The sequence below is a fragment of the Oncorhynchus masou genome, chromosome 16 (assembly GCF_036934945.1).
Source record: "Oncorhynchus masou masou isolate Uvic2021 chromosome 16, UVic_Omas_1.1, whole genome shotgun sequence".
Taxonomy (NCBI): Eukaryota; Metazoa; Chordata; class Actinopteri; order Salmoniformes; family Salmonidae; genus Oncorhynchus; species Oncorhynchus masou.
Window position 1 is genome coordinate 34,364,327 of NC_088227.1, and position 25,570 is coordinate 34,389,896.

At 44.2% G+C, this 25,570-nt stretch overlaps 1 protein-coding gene across 1 annotated transcript in view; it reads right to left on the reverse strand.

Annotated features, from left to right (window-relative positions):
- LOC135557882 (leucine-rich repeat and fibronectin type-III domain-containing protein 2-like) overlaps positions 1-25,570 on the reverse strand; it is a 184,935-nt gene that overhangs the window by 113,036 nt on the left and 46,329 nt on the right. The window lies entirely within an intron of this gene.

The following is a 25,570-nucleotide window of genomic DNA, read 5'->3' on the forward strand; positions in this document are numbered from 1 at the left end:
AGTCTGATAGGAGTGTACAAGCCTCCAGGTGTTAGTCTGATAGGAGTGTACAAGCCTCCAGGTGTTAGTCTGATAGGACTGTACAAGCCTCCAGGTGTTAGTCTGATAGGAGTGTACAAGCCTCCAGGTGTTAGTCTGATAGGAGTGTACAAGCCTCCAGGTGTTAGTCTGATAGGACTGTACAAGCCTCCAGGTGTTAGTCTGATAGGAGTGTACAAGCCTCCAGGTGTTAGTCTGAAGGGAGTGTACAAACCTCCAGGTGTCATTCTGATAGGAGTGTACAAGCCACCAGGTGTCATTCTGATAGGAGTGTACAAGCCTCCAGGTGTTAGTCTGATATGAGTGTACAAGCCTCCAGGTGTTAGTCTGATTGGAGTGTACAAGCCACCAGGTGTTAGTCTGATTGGAGTGTACAAGCCTCCAGGTGTTAGTGTGAAGGGAGTGTACAAGCCACCAGGTGTCATTCTGATAGGAGTGTACAAACCTCCAGGTGTCATTCTGATAGGAGTGTACAAGCCACCAGGTGTTAGTCTGATAGGAGTGTACAAGCCTCCAGGTGTCATTCTGATAGGAGTGTACAAGCCTCCAGGTGTCATTCTGATAGGAGTGTACACGCCACCAGGTGTCATTCTGAAGCGAGTGTAAACAGTAAGCTATTACAAGTAGGTGAGCTAACCTGAGTAGACCAGGACTGACAAACTCATGATCCTAATCTATACATGAATACCTATCTGACTTGTTTGAGATGAGAACCTGCCTTTGCTCAAGGACACAACACTACCTCTCCTGTCCCGTCCTGTATAGAAGGAGCTCCAAGTGCTGTGATTGGATCACATCTTACAAAACACCCTGTTAGCGAGCGTTAGCGTTAGCACAAGGCAGCGTCATCCGTCAGAGAACCAGACAGGCCTTGATTCACGGCACAGCTGCGAAAACAACAACGACTGCAAACTAAACCTGAACTCAGGGAGAGGATTTATTCGCGAGCGAAAAGCCAAGTCTGACAAGGAAAGGACCTTTTCCCAGAATCCTATCACTTTCTCTGTAGTACCAAACCACTTACTTTATATTAGTTGGCACAGACACATGCATACACACATGATAACATAAGCACTATACACATGGATTTAGTACTGTAGATATGTGGTAGTGGTGGAGTAGGGACCTGAGGGCACACAGTGTGTTGTGAAATCCCTGAATGTATTCTAATGTTTTTTAAACTGTATAAACTGTCTTAATTTTGCAGGACCCCAGGAAGCTTTGGAAGCAGCTAATGGGGATCCATAATAAATACAAAATACAAAAATACTGCCCTCTGCCTACCGCAAATCAATGATCAATGATGGGAATTCAGCTCCAGTTGCACAATGGTGAACTAGTCTGATGGACCTTAAAGGATCTCATGATGCACAGTTTTAGGACATAGTACAGCATGGTGAAATGTTTGCTTCCATTATTTCCATTCTCATATCCAATTACATAATCATACATGAATTAAGGTGAAACTGAGAAGCTTGCATGTACTCATAATACACGTCCACAAGAGCCATGTAACATAACATCCTGCAAATGGGATGTAAAGCTGCAATCCATAGCGGTGAAACTGCCTCGTTCGTTACACTGAACAAAAATATAAACCAAACATGAAAAAATGTCAACGATTTTACTGAGTTACAGTTCATATAAGGACATCATTCATTAGGCCCTAATCTATGGATTTCACATGACTGGGAATCAGATACCTGAATAAAAGGTAGGGCGTGGATCAGAAAGCAGCCAGTATCTGGTGTGAGCACCATGCAGCGCGACACATCTCCTTCACATATAGTTCATAAGGCTGTTGATTGTGGCCTGTGGAATGTTGGCCCACTCCTCTTCAATGGCTGTGTGAAGTTGAGAGGAACTGGAACACACTGTCTTACACGTCAATCCTGAGCATCCCAAACTTGCTCAATAGGTGGGTCTCGTGAAGAGGGCACGACAAAGCCTATTCCCCCTCATGAAACTGAAAAGATTTGGCATGGGTCCTGACATCCTCAAAAGGTTCTGTAGCTGCACCATCGAGAGCATAGGTTGCATCACTGCCTGGTACGGCAATTGCTCAGCCTCCGACCGCAAAGCACTTCAGAGGGTAGTGCGTACGGCCCAGTACATCACTGGGGCCAAGCTTCCTGCCATCCAGGATGTCGACACCAGGCGGTGTCAGAGGAAGGCCCTAAAAATTGTCAAAGACCACAGCCATCCCAGTCATAGACTGTTCTCTCTACTACCGCATGGCAAGTGGTACCAGAGTGCCAAGCCTAGGACAAAAAGGCTTCTCAACAGTTTTTACCCCCAAGCCAAAAGACTCCTGAACAGGTATTCAAATGGCTACATGGACTATTTGCATTGTGTGCCTCCCTCCAACCCCTCTTTTACGCTGCTGCTACACTCTGTTTATCATATATGCAGTCACTTTAACTATACATTCATGTACATACTACCTCAATTGGCCCGAACAACCAGTGCTCCCACACATTGGCTAACCAACCTATCTGCATTATGTCCCACCACCCGCCAACCCCTCTTTTACGCTCCTGCTACTATCTGTTTATCATATATGCATAGTCACTTTAACCATATCTACATGTACATACTACCTCAATCAGCCTGACTAACCGGTGTCTGTATATAGCCTTGCTACTGTATATAGCCTAGCTACTGTTATAGCCTCGCTACTTTATATAGCCTCGCTGCTGTTATAGCCTCGCTACTGTTATAGCCTAGCTACTGTTATAGCCTCGCTACTTTATATAGCCTAGCTACTGTTATAGCCTCGCTACTTTATATAGCCTCGCTACTGTTATAGCCTCGCTACTGTTATAGCCTAGCTACTGTTATAGCCTAGCTACTGTTATAGCCTCGCTACTTTATATAGCCTCGCTACTGTTATTTTCACAGTCTTTTTTACTGTTGTTTTATTTCTTTACTTACCTATTGTTCACCTAATAACTTGTTTTGCACTCTTTGTTAGAGCCTGTAAGTAAGCATTTCACTGTAAGGTCTACACCTGTTGCATTCAGTGCACGTGACAAATAAACTTTGATTTGATTTGACATGTCTGGTGAGTATGCAGGCTATGGAAGAACTGTGTACAGGTGAGCAGGTGAAGAAGTCGGATGGAGGTCCTGGGCTGGTGTGGATACACATGGTCTGCAGTTGTCAGGCCGGTTAGACGTACAGCAAAATGATCTAAAACGACATTGGAGGCGGATTATGGTAGAGAAATGAACAATAAACTATCTGGCAACAGCTCTGGTGGACATTCATGCAGTCAGCATGCCAATTGCATGCTCCCTCAAAACTTAAGACATCTGTGGCATTGTGACACAACTGAACATTTTAGAGTGGCCTTTTGTTATCCCCAGCACAAGGTGCACCTGTGTAATGATCATGCTGTTTAATCAGCTTCTTGATATGCCACACCTGTCAGGTGGATGGATTATCTTGGCAAAGGAGAAATGCTCACGAACAGGGATGTAAACAAATCGTTGCACAACATTTTAGAGAAATAAGCTTATTGTGCGCATGGAACATTTCTGGGATCTTATATTTCAGCTCATGAAACATGGGACCAACACTTTACATGTTGCGTTTATAATTTTGTTCAGTATACAACAACAAAGGCCTTACAGTTTTTTTCCCTCTGACATAACTGCACGTGCGATAGAACTGCAGAGCACCTCCTAAGATTTGTTTTACCACAATGCTGGATGGATTTCCTCCAAACAAAAACAATAACAAATGTGCCTGGGGGTAGCGGTGGCTCAGTTTGAATTACATTGCTTTCATTTTTCACGTCCTACCCATATCTAGTCTATGTCTGTCCAGGATTACGCTTTATATCTCTTAACCCATTGTACCCTGCAGACATAAGGGTTCTGAAGGTTCCCTCGTTCTCTCTCTATCTTTCTCTGTCCCATTATCTGTGTGTCTGTTTGTGTCTGTCTCTCTTTCAGGTCTCCCAGCTCTTCTAGTCCCTTTGCTTTTCCTTCTACCTGTATTGCTGCAGGGTTATGCTCAGTGCTCATCCCCAGGTCTGTCCAACACACCAATCTCTTTCATGTCACTCCACAAATGGATGTGATTACTGTGACTGAGGAGCCCAGGTTATCGGAGAAGGGTGACCGACTGTGCTCCTAATCAAAGTGACATGGCCATAGTGCAAGGCGAAGAGGCCCCCACGGAACGGCTGCACCAGCCTGTCAGCCGCCAGAGCCAGAAGCAGATACATCACCGCCACTCAACTAGTGTTTTACACCTAAGAGCTTTGCTGGTAATCACATGGGGGAAACTGTAATGCACTGTACTGTGTGTGACCAGCAACATGGTGTTGTGGGTACTGTTCTGACACCTGCTAACGAAGGTTATATAATATATTAAATCAAATTGGATTGGTTACATACACATGGTTAGCAGATGTTATTGCGAGTGTAGCGAAATGCTTGTGCTTCTAGTTCCGACAGTGCAGCAATATCTAACAAGTAACATCTAACAATTCCACAACAAATATGTAATACACACAAATCCAAGTAAGGAATGGAATAAGAATATATAAATATAAATATGTGGATGAGCAATGACAGACCGCCATAGGCAAGATGCAATAGATAGTATAAAATACAGTTTATACATATGAGATGAGTAATGCAACATATGTAAACATTATTAAAGTGGCATTATTAAAGTGACTAGTGTTCCATTTATGGCCAGTGATTACAAGTCTGTATGTAGGCAGCAGCCTCTCTGTGTTAGTGATGGCTGTTTAACAGACTGATGGCCTTGAGATAGAAGCTGTTTTTCAGTCTCTCGGTCCCTGCTTTGATGCACCTGTAATGACCTCACCTTCTGGATGGTAGCAGTGTGTATTGGTGTCAGAATGCATGCAGAGAGGAACGTGTGTGAAAAAGGAATGAAGTTCTGTTGACATATCCCCCTATGTACACATTGTTCCTTGATAGCCCACAGCTGCCTTATCATGTATAACAAACGTGTTGTCCTGTCTTATTTCTTAACGTTATCATTTAAAAAATATAAATTAGCCCCCAGCTTGGTATCATCACTTTGCAGAGAGCAGCGGTGGGAGAGAGAGATAGTGAGAAAAGATATATATATATATATATATATATATATATATACAGTGGGGCAAAAAAGTATTTAGTCAGCCACCAATTGTGCAAGTTCTCCCACTTAAAAAGATGAGAGGCCTGTAATTTTCATCATAGGTACACTTCAACTATGACAGACAAAATGAGAGAAAAAAATCCAGAAAATCACATTGTAGGATTTTTAATGAATTTATTTGTAAATTATGGTGGAAAATAAGTATTTGGTCAATAACAAAAGTTTATCTCAATAATTTGTCATATACCCTTTGTTGGCAATGACAGAGGTCAAACGTTTTCTGTAAGTCTTCACAAGGTTTTCACACACTGTTGCTGGTATTTTGGCCCATTCCTCCATGCTGATCTCCTCTAGAGCAGTGATGATTTGGGGCTGTTGCTGGGCAACACGGACTTTCAACTCCCTCCAAAGATTTTCTATGGGGTTGAGATCTGGAGACTGGCTAGGCCACTCCAGGACTTTGAAATGCTTCTTACGAAGCCACTCCACTCGGTGTGTTTGGGATCATTGTCATGCTGAAAGACCCAGCCACGTTTCATCTTCAATGCCCTTGCTGATGGAAGGAGGTTTTCACTCAAAATCTCATGATACATGGCCCCATTCATTCTTTCCCTTACACGGATCAGTCGTCCTGGTACCTTTGCAGAAAGACAGGCACAAAGCATGATGTTTCCACCCCCATGCTTCACAGTAGGTATGGTGTTCTTTGGATGCAACTCAGCATTCTTTGTCCTCCAAACACGACGAGTTGAGTTTTTACAAAAAGTTATATCTTGGTTTCATCTGACCATATGACATTCTCCCAATCTTCTTCTGGATCATCCAAATGCTCTCTAGCAAACTTCAGACGGGCCTGGACATGTACTGGCTTAAGCAGGATTTTGAGTCCCTGGCGGCGTAGTGTGTTACTGATGGTAGGCTTTGTTACTTTGGTCCCATCTCTCTGCAGGTCATTCACTAGGTCCCCCGTGTGGTTCTGGGATTTTTACTCACCGTTCTTGTGATCATTTTGACCCCACAGGGTGAGATCTTGCGCGGAGCCCCAGATCGAGGGAGATTATCAGTGGTCTTCTATGTCTTCCATTTCCTAATAATTGCTCCCACAGTTGATTTCTTCAAACCAAGCTGCTTACCTATTGCAGATTCAGTCTTCCCAGCCTGGTGCAGGTCTACAATTTTGTTTCTGGTGTCCTTTGACAGCTCTTTGGTCTTGGCCATAGTGGAGTTTGGAGTGTGACTGTTTGAGGTTGTGGACAGGTGTCTTTTATACTGATAACAAGTTCAAACAGGTGCCATTAATACAGGTAACGAGTGGAGGACAGAGGAGCCAGAAATTAGCTACAGGTCTGTGAGAGCCAGAAATCTTGCTTGTTTGTAGGTGACCAAATACTTATTTTCCACCATAATTTGCAAATAAATTCATAAAAAATCCTACAATGTTATTTTCTGGATTTCTTTTTCTCATTTTGTCCGTCATAGTTGAAGTGTAACTATGATGAAAATTACAGGCCTCTCTCATCTTTTTAAGTGGGAGAACTTGCACAATTGGTGGCTGACTAAATACTTTTTTGCCCCACTGTGTGTGTATATATATATTTTTTTAGAGAGAGAGAGAGAGAGAGAGAGAGAGAGATAGAGAGAGAGAGAGACAGACTCCCAGCTTGGTGCTTTGAGCTGACGGTGCAGTTCGATTGTGATTCCTAACAAGACCACTCTTAATAGGCAAGGAACCCAATGGAGCATTTTAATATGCTCTGTAATACATACTGACTATGACTACGTACCAGAATAATAGGACTGGAGTCACCGCCAGCGTCTGCATACATGCCTATAAAATCCATTAAAATACAGCGCTGAGCCAGAAAAAAACACCTCCAACTAATGGGTATGAACATAAAGATGAGAACAAAAACATATATCCACACTTTGTATCACTACAATATTATTGGCACTGAATATCTTATGTCATTCAAATACATGTTTTTTTGATGTGATTTTGAGGCATGAAATCTGTTATATCTCATCTTCTGGGCCTATATCCCCCATCACCCATGGGAGGGTCATCGGCAAATGAAAACATGGCATGCAAATAAGATTAACTCTGGCAGCATAGGCTTGGTTGCATAAAAGCGCTATGGCCCGGTTCTTGAATAGTGCAAGATTATAAATGATGGATGTTTAGTGTGAACATTTAGTTTAATATCAGAGCAAATTAAACCACTTTCACTGATTGATTCTTACTGCACAGCTTTTCCATTTACTGTGGCTCACAATAGAAATAGTTCAAGACAAGCAAACATAGAAGCTCTAGCACTTTTATATATATAGTATTTTGCAATTAAAATCTACTATATAGACATGTTTCCTGCTTTAGAGAGGCACTGCAAATGCAATAACACTACATTTGAACTAGAATGTGGCCTTCTCTAAACTGACCCCTTGATAAAGAGGTAGGGTGTTACTGGGTACTGAAACTATCAATGTAAATCAGCCGCGCTTGGATGTTATAGTGTTAGGTTACATGAAGTAAACCGGTTAACACTGCAGACTGCTAAAGGAACAGAGACTGATCTTTGCCAGCCCATTCACTGTCAATGTTCATTCCCAAAAGAGAGCCAAACAAAGGACAGCTATTTTGTCTGTCTATTACAGCCATATCAACTCCGATCAAAATATGCCATCCATAAGAGCTGGTCACTAACACTCGCTTATCGTATTCATTCAAAAACAGGAATGCAAATGAAAAAAAAACTCCATCCCTCTCACTCTGCCAATTAGGTAACAGTGCCTAGTCCCGTTCTAAATATAGCACTGCATCGCTGGTGAAACTCAACCTCTGTGCACATAGAGCAGGAGGCTGAAACACCCGCATGTTTGTGAATGAACCATGAGAGAGAACAGCCAGAAAGAAGAATAAAGAAAAAAAGAAACAGGAATTAACAACAAAAAAATGACTGAGGCCAAGTGCTTTATATAGATTGCCTCCGATTGCGACATAGCGTCATATACCTATATACATACAGGACTGGCTCTACCACGCAAATCAGCTACAGTCCCATGGGGCCCCCAAGAGCCCCCGTCACGTTTCCTATTGATTCATATCAGCCGTTGTGGGGGCCCGGGGTTTGGTGAAGAGAGGGGTAGAGAAGGGCAGCCAGGCAGCTTGCAATGAGGCTGTCAGAGTCTTGACTAATTGGGGGGAAAACACAGAGCGCCAAAGAAGCTTAGACCTCATTGTTTGTCTTTGATCCATAAAACATGATGAGTTCAATCCCCTTCTCTCCTTTCATTACCGTAATAAACATGCCAGAATAAATGAATAAAACATCCGTCGAGGAAATCACAAAGTAAAAACAACAACCACAACAACACAAAATGATTTCCTGTATAAATGAGTTGGAGAGATGGTACGTGTTTTTGATGGGGAAAATGCCATTGATGGGCCTCACAACTACATATAGATGTAGGATCTTAATTTGAGCCAGTATGCTACTGTCACGTTCTGACCTTTATTTCCTTTGTTTTTGTATTTATTTGGTATGGTCAGGGCGTGAGTTGGGGTGGGCAGTCTATGTTTGTTTTTCTATGATTTGGGGATATGTATGTTTCGGCCTAGTATGGTCCTCAATCAGAGGCAGGTGTCATTAGTTGTCTCTGATTGAGAATCATACTTAGGTAGCCTGGGTTTCACTGTTTGTTTGTGGGTGATTGTCTATGTTAGTTGCTTGAGTCAGCACAGGTCTCATTTATAGCTTCACGGTCGTTTATTGTTTTTGTATAGTTTGTATTCAGTGCTTTCTTTTATTAAATATTCATCATGAACACATACCACGCTGCATTTTGGTCCTCCAATCCTTCTCGCCTCTCCTCTTCAGATGAAGAGGAGGACGACCGTGACAGCTACAGCAGGAAATCAATCCTGCAGCAACAAGACATTTAGATTATTATGTGGATTATAATTAATCCACATAAATATGTGGATCATAATTAATCCACCATTTTTGTAGGGGTTGAAAATCATGTCTGATATTTCAAAATGGAAATTACAAAATTCAGAAGCCTTTTTAAACCTCAAATACACTACAAGCTTTACATTTCCTGCATCACAGGAAAGTTCACCTGCAACAGTGTGATCAAATTAACATCCTACATCTGTAGCATACCATCAAGGCCAATGTGGCATTGTGTAGCAAGATCACACCCAATCATATTCACAAGGAAGTCATCTTGGGGTACTATGTCCCGAAGAGGTGAGATTATTATATCAATTATATCACCAGACCATCTATGCAAGGAGTTGAGGACTGAGAACAAATACATTTCCCTACAGTCACCTTTTGAAGGCAGATTCATTTCTCAAATCTACTGCACTTAACGCTAGGCGTTTCTACACAGTCACAGCTGATACTGCCATTGCACATCCCAAAATGCCAAAACACCCAAAATGAATTTACAGCCTGCTGTACTTCTCCACATCACTCCTGCTCTCAAACAGAGAGGTTGCCAACTAATTTAGGGGGAATTGGATTTCCAATATTTACTTGGATATTAACTTTTAAGAGGCTGTAAACAGCCTTATGGTCGGCTGAGTAAGCAAAACAGAAGAGACAAAGTTGTTCTACTGTGTTTTACAATGCTTTCCTATCCCGTTACATAAATAGAGTAACACCACTCATTTGTTCCAATGAGTCTAATTTTCCCTGATGAATTATGTAGTTTGGAGAGGAGTGGGAGGATACTGCAAATGCAAATCAGTGCAGCACAAACGTTTGCACGTGCTCGACTGCTTCATCAAACTACTGACAACTGCTGTTTGACAATGTTACGAGGACCACTCAATATGTGTTACATCCTGCATGCAGTGAAGCACGCAACAGTTCCATATGGTACGATATAGGCACGCCGTAAAAAAATAAATAAATAGTTTGTTGGCAAGCGGAGGTAAGCATGATCGGCTTCTGGCAAAGCAGCTTATAGGATTTAGTAGCGATTGAGTATGTTTCAGAGATAAATGAATGAACAAAATACAATGACAATGTGCTGCCTTGGAAAGCCATCATGCTAATCCTCCCCGTGAGAATATGGGCGGGTGTCACAGAAGAGAGGTGAGGTCACTGCTTGGACGATTGTGTGCCTCATCGCTACTGTACAATACTACAGATGCCAGAAACTCTCCCTTGCTGTTTCACTGCAGCATTAAGCTCTGAGTAAAACAAACATCTGCATACAGTTGGCCTTTATGACATCCCTTACCTAAATCCCTCTTAGAACCCTCTATTATAAAAGCCATAGAGAAAGATGCAGTACAGTCAGGGGCGTCATGCAAACCAAAAATCTGAGGGGGCACAAAGTACATGAGGATGTCTGGTGGTGGTGGGTGGGTGGGGTGGGGGGTCGGAAGGGGACTAGGCCCCCTGTGTTGAAGTTGCCGAAAATTACATTTTTCAAACACGTGAAACAGCTTTTTCCTACAATCTAAAGCCATAATCATTATGCTTAATTCTATGTGAAAAACATATATATTTTCTGCATATCTAAGCATACCTCTTGAGCTGTCTGTATCCTTCTGACTGGTGGTTCATTTTATTTAAAGAATCAAAATATGCTTCTCTGCATTTCTTTTAAAATCTGGGTAAAATATGTGAGTCTTATTCAGTACATTTAGTAATTGCAAGTTTTTCTAAAGTCTACCAACCTTGCCAGCAGACATGTCAGCTAGCGATTCTAACTTGATTGATAGCCTGAAATGGGTTGGCAGCTCGTCATGAGGTTAGGAGATTGGGAACCTATCTGGGCCAGCTAAAGACAACTTCATAAAATTGTTAGGTGGCTAGTAGTATTACAGAGAAACAACAACAAAAAATGAAACATAAAAATAATATATATATACACAGTGCCTACGGAAAGAATTCAGACCACTTGACTTTTCCAACATTTTGTTATGTTACAGCCTTATTCTAAAAAAGTTTTTATTTATTTATTCCCCCCTCATCAATCTACACACAATACCCCATATTGGCAAAGCAAAAACAGGTTTTTAGAAATGTTTACACATTTATTTAAAACAATTACAGAAATATCACATTTACATAAGTATTCAGACCATTTACTCAGTACTTTGTTGAAGCACCTTCAGCAGCGATTACAGCCTCGAGTCTTCTTGGGTACGACGCTACAAGCTTGGCACAGCTGTATTTGGGGCGTTTCTCACATTTTTCTCTGCAGATCCTCTCAAGCTCTGTCAGGTTGGATGGGGAGCGTTGCTGCACAGCTATTTTTAGGTCTCTCCAGAGATTTTCAATCGGGTTCTGGCTGGGCCACTCAAGGACATACAAAAACTAGTCCTGGAGCCACTCGTTGCATTGTCTGGGCTGTGTACTTAGGGGCGTTGTCCTGTTGGAAGGTGAACCTTTGCCCCAGTCTGAGGTCCTGAGCTTCCGTCTGGCCACTAACATAAAAGCCTGATTAGTGGAGTGCTTTAGAGATGGTTGTCCTTCTGGAAGGTTCTCCCAACTCCACAGAGGAACTCTAGAGCTCTTGGGTTCCTGGTCACCTCCCTGACCAAGGCCCTTCTCCCCCCGATTACTCAGTTTGGCCGGGTGGCCAGCTCTAGGAAGAGTCTTGGTGGTTCCAAACGTCTTTCATTTAAGAATGATGGAGGCCACTGTGTTCTTGGGGACCTTCAATGCTGCAGAAATGTTTTGGTACCCTTCCCCAGATCTGTGCCTCGACCCAATCCTGTCTCGGCGCTCTACGGACAATCCCTTCAACCTCATGGCTTGGTTTTTGCTTTGACATGCACTGTCAACTGTGGGACCTTATATCGACAGGTGTGTGCCTTTCCAAATCATGTCCAATCAATTGAATTTACCACAGGTGGACTCCAATCAAGTTGTAGAAACATCTCAAGGATAATCAATGGAAACAGGATGCACCTGAGCTCAAGTATTATAACAAAGGCTCTGAATACTTATTTAAATAAGGCATTATTTTTAATTTTTTTACATTTTCAAAAATGTCTAAAAAACAGTTTTGGCTTCGTCATTTTGGGTAATTGTGTGTAGATTGCTGAGGACATTTTATTATTTAATCCATTTCAGAATACAGCTTTAACGTAAAAAATGTGGAAAAGGTCAAGGAGTCTGTGTACTTTACGAATGCACAGGGTGGCTACTTTGAAGAATCTAAAATATAACATATTTTGATTTGTTTAACACTTTTTTGGTTACTACATGATTCCATATGTATTATTTCATAGTTTTGATGTCTTCACTATTATTTGACAATGTAGACAGTAGTACAAATGAAGAAAAACCCTGGAATGAGTAGGTGTGTCCTAAACTTTGACTGGTATTGTATATATCAAACAAGACAAATCTGAGGGGGCACATACCCTTGTGCACCCTATGGGCATGACACCTCTTTTTGCAGTAACAACAATGATATGTTTTCTGTCCTCGTGCTATGAGAACATGACTGGATGTATGAGTTTATATGCAATGATCCTCTTGTCAGGATTTGGCCAGGGTTGTTCCGGGTTTTGGTCACTAGATGCCCCCATTGTGCTTTTTGACCTTATGTTTTTTCCCTTGTTCCCCATTATTATTTGCACCTGTGCCTCGTTTCACCTGATTGTATTTAAACCCTTAGTTTCCCTCAGTTCTGTGCTCTGTGTTTGTATGTTAGCACCCAGCCCTAGTGTTCTGTGTATTCTTGTCGATTCCGGTGGATGCTCTTGTGGAATTCTGTTTTTGTTTTTGAGTATCTCTTGAGGCTTTGTTGTGCTATTCCTACCACCTTTTGGATTTGCCATTTTTGTATTGAAGGACTTCTCCTTTTTACTTTATTAAATACACCGTCTTAAGTACTGCTGTGTCTGCCTCATCTTCTGGGTTCTGCTGTCTATTCGTGGCTCAGTTGGTTAAGTGACTGTTTCTCACTCCGGAGACCCAGGTTCGTAACCGGGTCCTGACAGAAACACAGAGCACAAAAATGAACCCAGAGGCAGCCAGTTCCCAGGACCTTTTTGCCATGCTGTCCCACCACCAGGAGACTGTCCAACGCCACGAAGCCGCCCTGGTTCAGCAAGAGGCCTTAATGGCTAGACATTCTCATCTTCTGTCGGAGATGCTGACTTCCATTAAGCAAATATCTGATCGTCTTACCCCGGCAACAGTTCCCGTCCCAGTACCTCAGATTCACGTACCCATGGCAGTTAACCCCCTGGCTGAACCTCGTCTTCCACCTCCCCAACGGTTCTCAGGTGATCCAAGTGCTTGTAAAGGGTTTCTCACCCAATGTTCTCTCTCCTTTGAGCTACAACCCTCGTCGTTTCCCACCGACCGGTCTAAGATCGCTTATATCATCACCCTGCTGTCGGAAAAAGCCCTGGCCTGGGCTACTGCTGTGTGGGATGCCCATAGTTCCTGCTGTGCCAGCTACTCTGCCTTTGCTGAGGAATTCAAACGAGTGTTTCAAGGCCCAAGCAGTGGTTCTGACTCAGCCAAACAGCTCCTGACTCTCCACCAAGGTTGGCGCAGCGTGACGGACTATGCCATCCAGTTCCGCACGGTGGCAGCAGCAAGTGGCTGGAACAACGAGGCGCTCACGGTGTGCTTTCTGAAAGGCCTTTCCGACACTATCCAAGATGAACTGGCAACTCGGGAACCACCGGACAATCTCGAGTACCTGATCAAGTTGGCCTCACGCATTGACCAGCGTCTGAGAGAGAGAGAACTCAACCGTAGACCTCTAGCCCCTATCAGTCCCAGCTCCGAGTCCCCACCTTTATCCTCGCTGGCTCCATCGGAACCCATGCAGATTGGACGCATCTCCCAGGCTGAGAGAGACCGCCGGATGAGGGAGCGACGCTGTCTATATTGCGGCAAACCGGGCCATTTCCGTTCCACGTGTCCCGGGCTCCAGGGAAACGCTCTGTCCCGTACAGACCGGGGGGAACTGTAACGGGAAACATAACCTCCTCCCATCCGTCCAACTCCCGTCTGCTCATTCCAGTCACCCTCTCCTGGGACAACCACAAGCTTCCCCTTCAAGCCTTGGTAGACTCTGGAGCCGCAGGTAACTTCATGGATGGTGTCTGGGCAAAGGAGAATGGCGTTCCCTCTGAACCTCTAAGTGAACCCATGAGGGTCACTACATTGGATGGAAGCCCTTTGGGATCTGGACTTGTCACTCATGTCACTACCTCCTTGCGACTTTCAGTTTCACAACACCAGGAATTGATGAACTTTCATTTGATCTCCTGTTCCGAGTTCCCTCTCGTCCTTGGATACCCCTGGCTTCACAGCCATAACCCTCACATCGACTGGTCTATGGGCACTATCAAGCAGTGGGGTCCTACGTGCCAAGCTACTTGTATTTTCCAGAATTCCCCGAGTTCTACTCCAGAGTCTTTAGAATCCATCGACCTGACCCGAGTTCCCGAGTGTTACTATGACCTCAAACTGGTGTTTAGCAAACAGAGGGCCACCATTCTACCACCCCATAGACCTTACGATTGCCCCATTGACCTGTTTCCGGGCACTTGCCCCCCCAGGGGTCGGATCTTTTCCCTATCTCCACCCGAACGAGCTGCTATGGATACCTACATCAAGGACGCTCTGGAAGCAGGCCTCGTGCGTCCATCCACCTCCCCGGCGGGAGCAGGGTTTTTCTTTGTGGCCAAGAAAGACGGTGGATTACGTCCTTGCATCGACTACCGGGGACTCAATGCCATAACCGTCCGTAACCGTTACCCGCTACCCCTTATGGCCACAGCCTTCGAGCTGCTCCAGGAAGCAGTTGTTTTCACTAAGCTTGACCTGCGGAACGCATACCATCTTGTGCGGATCAGACCTGGTGACGAGTGGAAGACCGCTTTCAACACGCCTACTGGTCACTATGAATACTTGGTGATGCCCTTCGGCCTGACCAACGCCCCAGCGGTGTTCCAAGCGCTCATAAACGATGTGCTTAGGGATATGCTTAACATATTTGTGTTCGTTTACTTGGATGACATCCTCATCTTTTCGAGCTCCCTTCAAGAACACACTAAGCATGTCAGACAAGTACTCAAACGCCTCCTAGACAGCCATCTGTACGTTAAGCCGGAAAAATGTGAATTCCATTCATCCCGAGTACAATTCCTGGGATTTGTAGTGGAACCCGGTCGAGTCCAAATGGACCCCAGGAAGGTAGGGCGGTAGCGGATTGGCCCACCCCAAATCCGTTAAGGAGGTTCAGCGTTTCCTGGGCTTCACAAACTTTTACCGCAAGTTCATCAAGAACTTCAGCTTGGTGGCAGCCCTCTCTCAGCTTTAACCAAGGGTGGCAATGCAAGGTTTTTGTGGGGAAGAGAAGCTGAGACGGCCTTCCAAGGACTCAAGCAGCGCGTTCTCTCTGCTCCCATCCTGATACTACCGACTACGGATGAACCATTTGTGGTGGAGGTTGACGCATCAGAGGTTGGTGTTGGAGCTGTCCTGTCTCAGAGGGGTGAAGACAAGAAGCTTCATCCGTGCGCTTTCTTCTCACACCGGCTTACCCCGACTGAGAGGAACTACGATGTGGGGGATCGTGAACTCCTAGCGGTTAAGATGGCATTGAAGGAATGGAGACACTGGCTCGAGGGGGCTTCTCACCCGTTTCAAGTGCTTACGGACCACAAAAATCTGGAGTATATCCAGCAGGCGAAGCGGTTGAACTCTAGACAAGCTAGATGGTCTCTTTTCTTCAATCGATTCCAGTTTATCCTCACCTATCGGCCCGGGTCGAAGAATCTCAAACCGGATGCCCTGTCCCGAGTCTACGCTCCTGCCATTCGAGATGACACGGACATGCCTGTCCTTCCTGCTGCTAAGATTGTGGCTCCGATCTCGTGGCAAGTTGAGGATACCGTGAGACGTGCTCAAGCTAGCGAACCGGACCCGAAAGGAGGTCCTGCCAATCGGTTGTTTGTCCCCAAGGCAGTGAGGACTCAGGTCCTTCTGTGGGGGCACTCCTCTCGCCTCACCTGTCATCCGGGCGTAGGTCGCACCTTGGAGTTCATCCAGCGTAAGTTCTGGTGGCCTACCATAAGAGAAGACGTTGCCACTTTCGTCAATGCCTGTCCCGTGTGCTGCCAGGGCAAATCTTCTCACCTCCGCCCTCAAGGACTCCTTCACCCTTTACCTGTTCCCCACAGACCCTGGTCCCATATCTCATTGGACTTTATTACTGGACTTCCTCCATCCCATGGCAATACTACTATCCTAGTCATAATCGACAGGTTTTCAAAGGCGGCCAGGTTCGTCCCTCTGACTAAGTTACCTTCTGCCAAGGAAACGGCTGAGTTGGTAATTAATCATGTGTTCCGAGTCTTCGGCATTCCTCAAGATATGGTTTCTGACAGAGGTCCCCAGTTCGCCTCAAGGTTTTGGAAGGCCTTCTGCCAACTCATGGGGGCTTCTGCCAGTCTATCTTCAGGGTACCATCCGGAGTCCAACGGCCAAACAGAGAGGATGAATCAAGAGCTGGAAACCACCCTCCGATGTATGACTCGTGACAACCCGTCCACATGGTCATCCTTTATTGTTTGGGCCGAATACGCGCACAACACCTTGCGCTCCTCCTCCACTGGTATGTCCCTGCACGAGTGTCAGTTTGGCTATGCTCCTCCATTGTTCCCGGACCAGGAGGCAGAAGTCAGAGTGCCTTCAGCCTTGAAGTTCGTCAGACGCTGTCGGCTTATGTGGAGGAAGACCCGTCTTAATCTTATGCGTTCCTCACAGAGGTACCAACAACAAGCCAACAGACGTCGCCGTCCCGGGCCTACCCTGCGCCCCGGCCAGAGAGTCTGGCTCTCCACAAGAGACTTACCTCTACGGGTGGAGTCTCGCAAGCTGTCCCAAAAATACATCGGTCCCTTCAAGGTTGCCAGGAGAGTTAACCCAGTTTCTTATCGCCTACACTTACCCAGATCCCTTAAGATTAATCCCACATTTCACATTTCATTGTTAAAACCTGTTGTTTTTTTCTCCCCTTGTCCCGGCAGACAGACCTCCGCCTCGTGTCATTGGAGGCCAGCCGGCTTATACCGTCCATCGGATACTGGATTCCCACCGGGTGCAGCGGTCCTGGCAGTATCTGGTGGACTGGGAAGGCTACGGTCCCGAGGAGCGCTCCTGGGTTCCTGCCAAAGACATCCTGGACCCTGACCTCATTCGTCAGTTCAGGGCCCTCCACCCTGAGAGAGCTGGTAGGAACGTCAGGAGCCGTTCCTAGGGGGGATTCTGTCAGGATTTGGCCAGGGTTGTTCCGGGTTTTGGTCACTAGATGCCCCCATTGTGCTTTTTGACCTTATGTTTTTTCCCTTGTTCCCCATTATTATTTGCACCTGTGCCTCGTTTCCCCTGATTGTATTTAAACCCTTAGTTTCCCTCAGTTCTGTGCTCTGTGTTTGTATGTTAGCACCCAGCCCTAGTGTTCTGTGTATTCTTGTCGATTCCGGTGGATGCTCTTGTGGAATTCTGTTTTTGTTTTTGAGTATCTCTTGAGGCTTTTTTGTGCTATTCCTACCACCTTTTGGATTTGCCATTTTTGTATTGAAGGACTTCTCCTTTTTACTTTATTAAATACACCGTCTTAAGTACTGCTGTGTCTGCCTCATCTTCTGGGTTCTGCTGATTATTCGTGGCTCAGTTGGTTAAGTGACTGTTTCTCACTCCGGAGACCCAGGTTCGTAACTGGGTCCTGACACCTCTGTAGCTCAATGTTTTTGCACGTCAGCAAACGCATCATACCGACTGTATTTCTGTATTTTGAAATTTGAAAACCTGATTGTTGGCATGAAAAAACATTGAGACTATATCAATATTGGACTAATGAAACAAATACAAAAAGATAGGTTTTGGGTGGCGTTTTAATTTAAGTCTGGCATTATTGGTCAGATGCTCGACTAAAGTTCTGGGTCCATACGTGTTAAGAGAAGAGATCGGAACTGGAAGGAAGAGCTTCATCCTCTCTCTTTGCAAGTTACAGGCAAGTCTATAGGCCAAATGTCCTCTCCTCTTCCGAAATTCGAAAGATGCTAATACCTGCGATATTATGATTTTTCCAAAACACCAGAACTAATACTGCATCAGGACAGATCTACAGTACCATTTATGTTTACGTAGTCTGTCCACGAGAGAGACCTTCATGCTAAACAAACGTTAAAGAATGCAAAGCAACAACCTGTAGAGGGCCACAAATGTCATAGCAGCTGAGGCATTGGTTGCTTCACATTAACTAAATTAATTAACTTGTTATGCTCTTTCAGATAGGGTATCAAAACGTCTGGCCTGCATTGACTGTAGGATTATTTGGAAAAGTAAGCAGGCACCGACAAGCTTCACGAAGACACCCTCAAAGATGGCCTCTGGAGGTTTCAACAAGCATTAACGGCACCAATGGCTGACAGTAAAATACTCTGACGTCATGCACTCTAACATGCTGTACCATTCCGCATCATCCTGCAAGCTGTGCTGAGGTATGATGTGACTTTTAAATGAGGAACCACTGTAGAATGCTCCCCTAGACCTACACGCGTAACACATTCTTATCTGCTTTTTACACAGTGTGTATGATTCTCTTTAGGCTGAGAATAGAGCACGTCTGTGAATAGTCTGGAGGGGCAATTAGGACGTTTCTGTTAATGGCTCCACTACACACCGTGTCACAGAAGAGGTGAGACGTTTTAGCAAGTTATCTCTGGTTAATGGCTTATTACAGTGTAGCCACCCAGAGAAGAGTTCCATCTCTCTCATGCAGCACACATCTTAACAAACTATGAGTCACACATATCTGCTATGCTAAATGAGATGATGAAGTCACCTAAACATTCCATTACAAGACTAGAAAATGTCAATTGCATGCAATCAAATTAGCATGTGTTACATTGCCTGACACAAGTACTACAGAGGCTATGTACAGCATCCTAGGTGACAACTCTGCCATCTCTAATTCCTGAGCTCAGAGGGCTTCGGAGCTATCTCCATATGCACTGGCAGATGGCTGGACACTTTCAGCAGCCCAGTGATATCCACACCTAGGCACACACACAGCAGATACTTGGCTAGCCCGCCATTGTCATGTTGTCCGTGGGTGAGTGACTGGTGGCAAGTGGCAGGCGACTAGCCAATAGCAGGGTGAATCAGCAGGGTCATGAGTGACACAGACCAATGACAAGGCTCTGTACTGCAGCTTAAGGGATGATAGAGAGAGGAGGGCATGTGAGACTTGCTCTAAGCACACATATACCCAAGGGAATTGTACACACTGCACACAGTGCACCAAACTGCCACGGATTGAGAACAAATTCATTGGGATAGGAGAGATAGAAGTCAGTAACGTGGAGAGACTCACAGTCAGTAACGTGAGTCTGAGTATATGGCTCATGATGTGTGTCAGCAGAGCACATTCATTACTCAAAAGATGCTTGCACTTTGTTTGTTTCTTTTTCCTTTAATCTACCACAAGTTGGACAGGTCAGAGGAGTGGGGTTATTGAGATTGCTAATATATTGAGCCGGACAAATCCATCTCAAATCTAGCTGGTGAAGAAGTGAGAAGTGCTGTGTGACCAGAAGCAACAGCCACAACCACACAGCAGACACAAACGGAGTCCTAATGAATATAAAGTCTGATAACCACCGTTTGATAATGTACAATACAAACTATCAGTGGAACTTAATTTCCCCAGGCTCCAGTGGCCTGTCTGGCTCCAGTGGTCAAATGTGTGTAATTTGCCTCTGTGCTTTCCTTCATGCTTTATTTTGCCAAATTACTTGAGAATGGGAAGGGAGTAAAGGTTATAAGCAGAGAAGGCATTGGTCAACAGCACCTACAGACCACTAGGGAGGTCCAACCAGCAACAGGCAGGATACAGATTAGAGGGGTATCTAGTGTAGCTCCAGCAGTACTCAAGGCCCTGTACTCAAGGCTCTGGCTTCAAGGCAAGATAACTTTAGCTTTGTAAACATCCCCATCTTTGTCTTGGTGAGGCTGGGATACTGTTCACAGCCATAAAACAGCTGTGGCCCGTATGGGAGCAAAGTCCCCCCAGAGAGCTATCTGACAAACACATTACCCGGGCGCTACCGCGTGCACGCAGCCTCGCACACAGGCGGCCATGGAAGCATCTGCAATCGACCATTTGTTATTCAATGCAGATGGCAATTACATCGTTTTAGCTGCGTTAGCCAAATAAATCTGCATGTCCTGGGAGACGACAGATGAAACATGAGGGAATCATCAACCTTGGGGGGAAGAAAAACTAGCTAGTGTTCTCTGTGGCGGTGTTACCACACACACACACTCCAATTCTATGGACTGGGCCATGATTGCGTATGGGGGACACGTCTCACCGTGAGTGGAAAGCAATCAAGCTCACACCCTCAGTCTAATGATTTAAACAAAGATGAGGTTGTGTGTTTGTCGGGCCCTTTTTCTCTCCTAGCCTGGGCTAATGGGACTATGTTAGCCATAGGACAGCTGTCTGTCTAATCTCTAATGAGTGACACAGAACAAAGTGAAACTTTTCACCTGATGCCATCCTTAGGGATTTGGGAGGTGGATCGGGGTGATTGGTTCTGATCAATTTGAATTGGAATCTCTGCTTCGAAATTTGCCTGGTTCAACTCTGCACTAAGGTTCACCTCTGAAGCAAATATAAGCAGGCTACACCGTTAGACAGGATTCACCTTGACAAATCCAGGATGAACATGTTATTGCCAATCTAATTTCATGTTCAAACATGAGTGCTGTAGAGTCATTTATGGTGAAACAAAGAGCACTGACCTCTCTTCCTCCTTGACGGCAGTAAACAAGCTATGTCTTGTTCTCCTTCTCTAGACGGTAAATGTTTGGCAACTGCTCTTCCTTCCATGTGATATACATGTATCATCCTCCATCTGGATACACTCTCGACTCAAAGATAAACACAAACAAATGTGAGCTTGAAATATTAATCAACCCAACATCAAAATATCTGGTTGGTCTGTCAATCTGCCATGATGTTATTACATTTATGGGATCCCCGATTAGCCAAGGCAGCGGCAACTCTTCCTGAGGTCCAAACAGGAAACAAAACAACAAATAAAATACATCATTGTATATAATATACATAACACTACATAAAACTACATAATATATATAACACTATATAATATACATAGCACGACATAATACTACATAACACTACATAATGTACATATCATTACATAATCTCCTGCCTCTGCCTCATGCTTCAGAAACAGGAGATGGCTCCTGCCCTATGAAACATTCCGACTCACACAAGCCAAGGCTCGTGCAAGGCCACCCACCTACATAATACAATGCATGACACAGTACAACTCAATATTAGGAATCTGTCCTTAATGCTTTGTACACTCAGTGTATATACATAGGATATCCTTCCCTGTCCTGGATCCACATTTAGTCACACTGTAATTGTCCTCTTGTCACTTTTATTGAGATGTCTTGTCTTTAGATGATTTACAGCCACATTGTGTCACGCCCTGGTCTTAGTATTTTGTGTTTTCTTTATCTATTTGGTCAGGCCAGGGTGTGGCATGGGTTTTTGTATGTGGTGTGTTTTGTCTTGGGGTTTTTTCATAGGTATTGGGATTGTAGCTTAGTGGGGTGTTCTAGATAAGTCTATGGCTGTCTGAAGTGGTTCTCAATCAGAGGCAGGTGTTTATCGTTGTCTCTGATTGGGAACCATATTTAGGCAGCCATATGTTTTTGAGTTTTTGGTGGGTGATTGTCCTGTTGTCCCTGTTCTGTGTTAGTTTACACCAGTACAGGCTGTTTCGATTTTCCTTACGGTTATTGTGTTGTTTAGTGTGTTTGTTCATTAAACATGAATCTCAATATCCACGCCGCATCTTGGTCCGACTCTCTATCACCTACAGAAAACCGTTACACATTGTCACTTGAATGCTTTGATCCATCTCAGTATAATTTACAGCGCAGCATCTTTTCTGCACAAATATTAAGATAACAGAAGAAAAAAAATTATGAGTGTAGATTGATCCAGATGTAAGTTGTTTGTTCAGCACAGGACATGAGCGCAGTGAGACTGGAGGCCGGGACACGTTCCCATTTTGGGAGATGATACTGTATGTGTACGGGCAATTCCACAGTAAAGGAGTTATGCTTTGACTCTGTTTTTTTTAACTTACAAATGTATGTATGAAAAAAAAACAATTTCAAAGTTTAAAAAACCATACAACTCTACACACAATGACTACTTATAACAATTTCCACTAATGTAGTATAATATACTGTACTATACTCTTTTCTTGAATGTACAACTGTATTGTACTGTACTCTACTGTGCTCCACTCACTGTACCACAAAACCAAATGAGTGTTGATATTAGTTGGCAGGGGTCTTTACATCAACATTATTGTGTTTTGATGTATTTATGATCCTTTTTAAGACTTTTTCTGGTAGATGATTTTCTAAGACCCAATTTCCATCTTTATTTATGCCTAACTTTTTAAGATGGAAAATGGTTGAAAAATGTATCTATGCCTCCATTTCCCAAAAATATAGTCTTAGGTTTCATTTAATACCCAATTTGATATGCTCCTCTGAACATCACATAGGTGCTCATGAGTCCTTTTTGAAGGAAATGTCCATACCTAACCCCTGGGACACACCGGCACCAGTCCACAGTACAACAGAAATGTCTTGGCTTTTTGGGCATCTGCTGCTGAATCGTATTCACACACCCTGAAATATAAGCTGTAGTGCAAAAAAAATTCTGATAGCCTTGCAGGAAAGATATTTGCACCGCAGACATTTTGCATAACTCTGTGGATGCTGTTTATATTGCATTGGTGCACAACATGACTTAAATAATAACAGATGCAAAATAATAAAATGACAGGGTAAAGTCTAACATCTTTGTACAGAACTGATGCAAATGTTTTATTTTTTATTTAACTAGGCAAGTCAGTTAAGAACAAATTCTTATTTACAATGATGGCCTACCCCAGCCAAACCCTAACCCGGACAACGCTGGGCCAAATGCGCGCTGCCCTATGGGACTCCCAATCATCGCCGGTTGTGATACAGCCTGGAATCGAACCAGGGACTTTAGTGACGCCTCTAGCACTGAGATGCAGTGCCTATTTAGACCACTGCACACCTCAGGAGCCCATTGTGGCACATTGAGACTTGAGATATGGAACACACTCGTTTGTGTAGATCATTTTCTTTGAAGCACCAGTGCAGATGTACGATGTCATTGGAGGGTTTATGGGCTTGCGACTCCAGAGGGGGAGAAGGGTAGACAAAATGGAGAAAACAAGACACAAAGAGACAACAACTAGTTTTGTACAGCAGTGCCTGTCATATGAAATTCAAAATGAGTGCTCAAACATAACAAATAAATGAATGAATCTACTTTATAATGAATACCGTTGTAAATAACAATTATCGGAAACAATTACAGCTTGTGGTTGGTCTGTTAATTGTCAGGTTAAATACAGTGGTTTAAAACAACATTTCCTAGAGAGAGTGCTTAACCATTCTGGATCACACTATGCAAATAGCTTTTTAATGATTAATGAATGTTGGTAAGGAAAAATAACCTCTGTAATCAGAAATCTAATAGACATCAGGGGAAAGCAAAGAGGTTTTCAAGTCTGGCATATTGCTTTGATCACCTCAGTAAGAAGTTGTTGACCTTCTATGTTCCTTTCCTGTGTTAGTTTCCCTTTATAAGAGAGCTGTGACTTGAGGCCTGTGGCAGATTTGCAGCACAGGAAAACTCGGTCACACGCCAGTGGATGGCAGCAGTATAGCTATGTGAAGGTTCTTCTTACACAGCCTACCCAATTTTCTCTCTCTCTTTCTCTCATATTAGGGGCAACAACAATGTGTAGCAACGTTTCGGAGGAATAACAAGTAATGTAATGCTCCCTCTTGTTGTTATGCTAAACTCAGGTCTTCATACCCACTGTGGAATATGCATGACAAACAAACGCATTAGCCACCCTCCAACGGGTTCTTTTAAATTCACAGCACTGCCACTCTTAATCAGCCCTGCAGTAGAATCATAGCGGGTGCTTCATCTGATTAAACACAGAGCAGGAACTGGGGAAGTCTCTACGCAGTGTGAGATGCAGTGAGCGGCTCATCCTCTCTCTCTATACACCACCCTGGTTCTAATACACCTACACCCTGGTTCTAACATGCCGACACCCTGGTTCTACACGTCAAAGTGCTGGGGGTGTTTTAACCACCAAAGTGTTGGGGCTGTTTTAACTACCAACGTGTTGGGGCTGTTTTAACTACAGAAGTGCTGGGGCTGTTTTAACTACAGAAGTGCTGGGGCTGTTTTAACTACAGAAGTGTTGGGGCTGTTTTAACCACCAAAGTGTTGGGGCTGTTTTAACCACCAAAGTGTTGGGGCTGTTTTAACCACCAAAGTGTTGGGGCTGTTTTAACCACCAAAGTGTTGGGGCTGTTTTAACCACCAAAGTGTTGGGGCTGTTTTAACTACCAACGTGTTGGGGCTGTTTTAACCACCAACGTGTTGGGGCTGTTCATGCATATTAAGGTGTGAGACATCCACCCTGTTGTGTTGATCTGCACACCATGATAAGAGCAGCCAGACACACTCTCTAAGACAAAGTGTACATGCAATCACCACATCCTCCCCTCTTCAATGATTCAGCTGGACTGAGTGAGACGGCTCATAAAGCGGCTGATGTCACACCTCTCAGCATGCGTGCCGGTCTTGTACAAGGCACACCCCTATAATGAGGTCTACTGTCACTGCAGTGAAGGCTATACTGTCCATCATCATGGCATTCTTTGGAAGGCAGCTTGTTCACACTTAGGCTGAGATGTATTGGTGGTAACATACCAAAGTGGGAAGAATTAGAGACATTAATGGACAATAGATAAGAAGGAACTAAAGAAGTTGATGTTTTAGCACACACAAGAGTGAGTTTGTTGGATCACGCATGGCACTTTCAATTCCTGCAACGGCACATATTCAAGATATCTTGTTAATTAGTATGTTGTTTTGGATAAAAGCATCTGCTAAATCACCATGTTATTATTATTGTCATTACACTGACATCAATAATAAATTGGCTAGGCTCTGATTGAACCCCCAGGGGTCAGTGTGTGTTGGATGGGTTAGAGGAGGCCAGGAGCCTCCAGGGATTGCGTGCTCGGCTGATTAGGACGCATCCCATCTCATCATCGCTCTCATGAATCCAATCAGCAGGCGGTGACGCACAGCCAAGAAAATCTTTTTGATGTTTCTGGAGAGCGTAAATAATGGATTTACTACTTCTGATGTGTCGCCGGATGAGTCCTTCCAGGCAGAGCAGCAGCACTATGGCTGTAGTTGGTTCCTCTTGTCA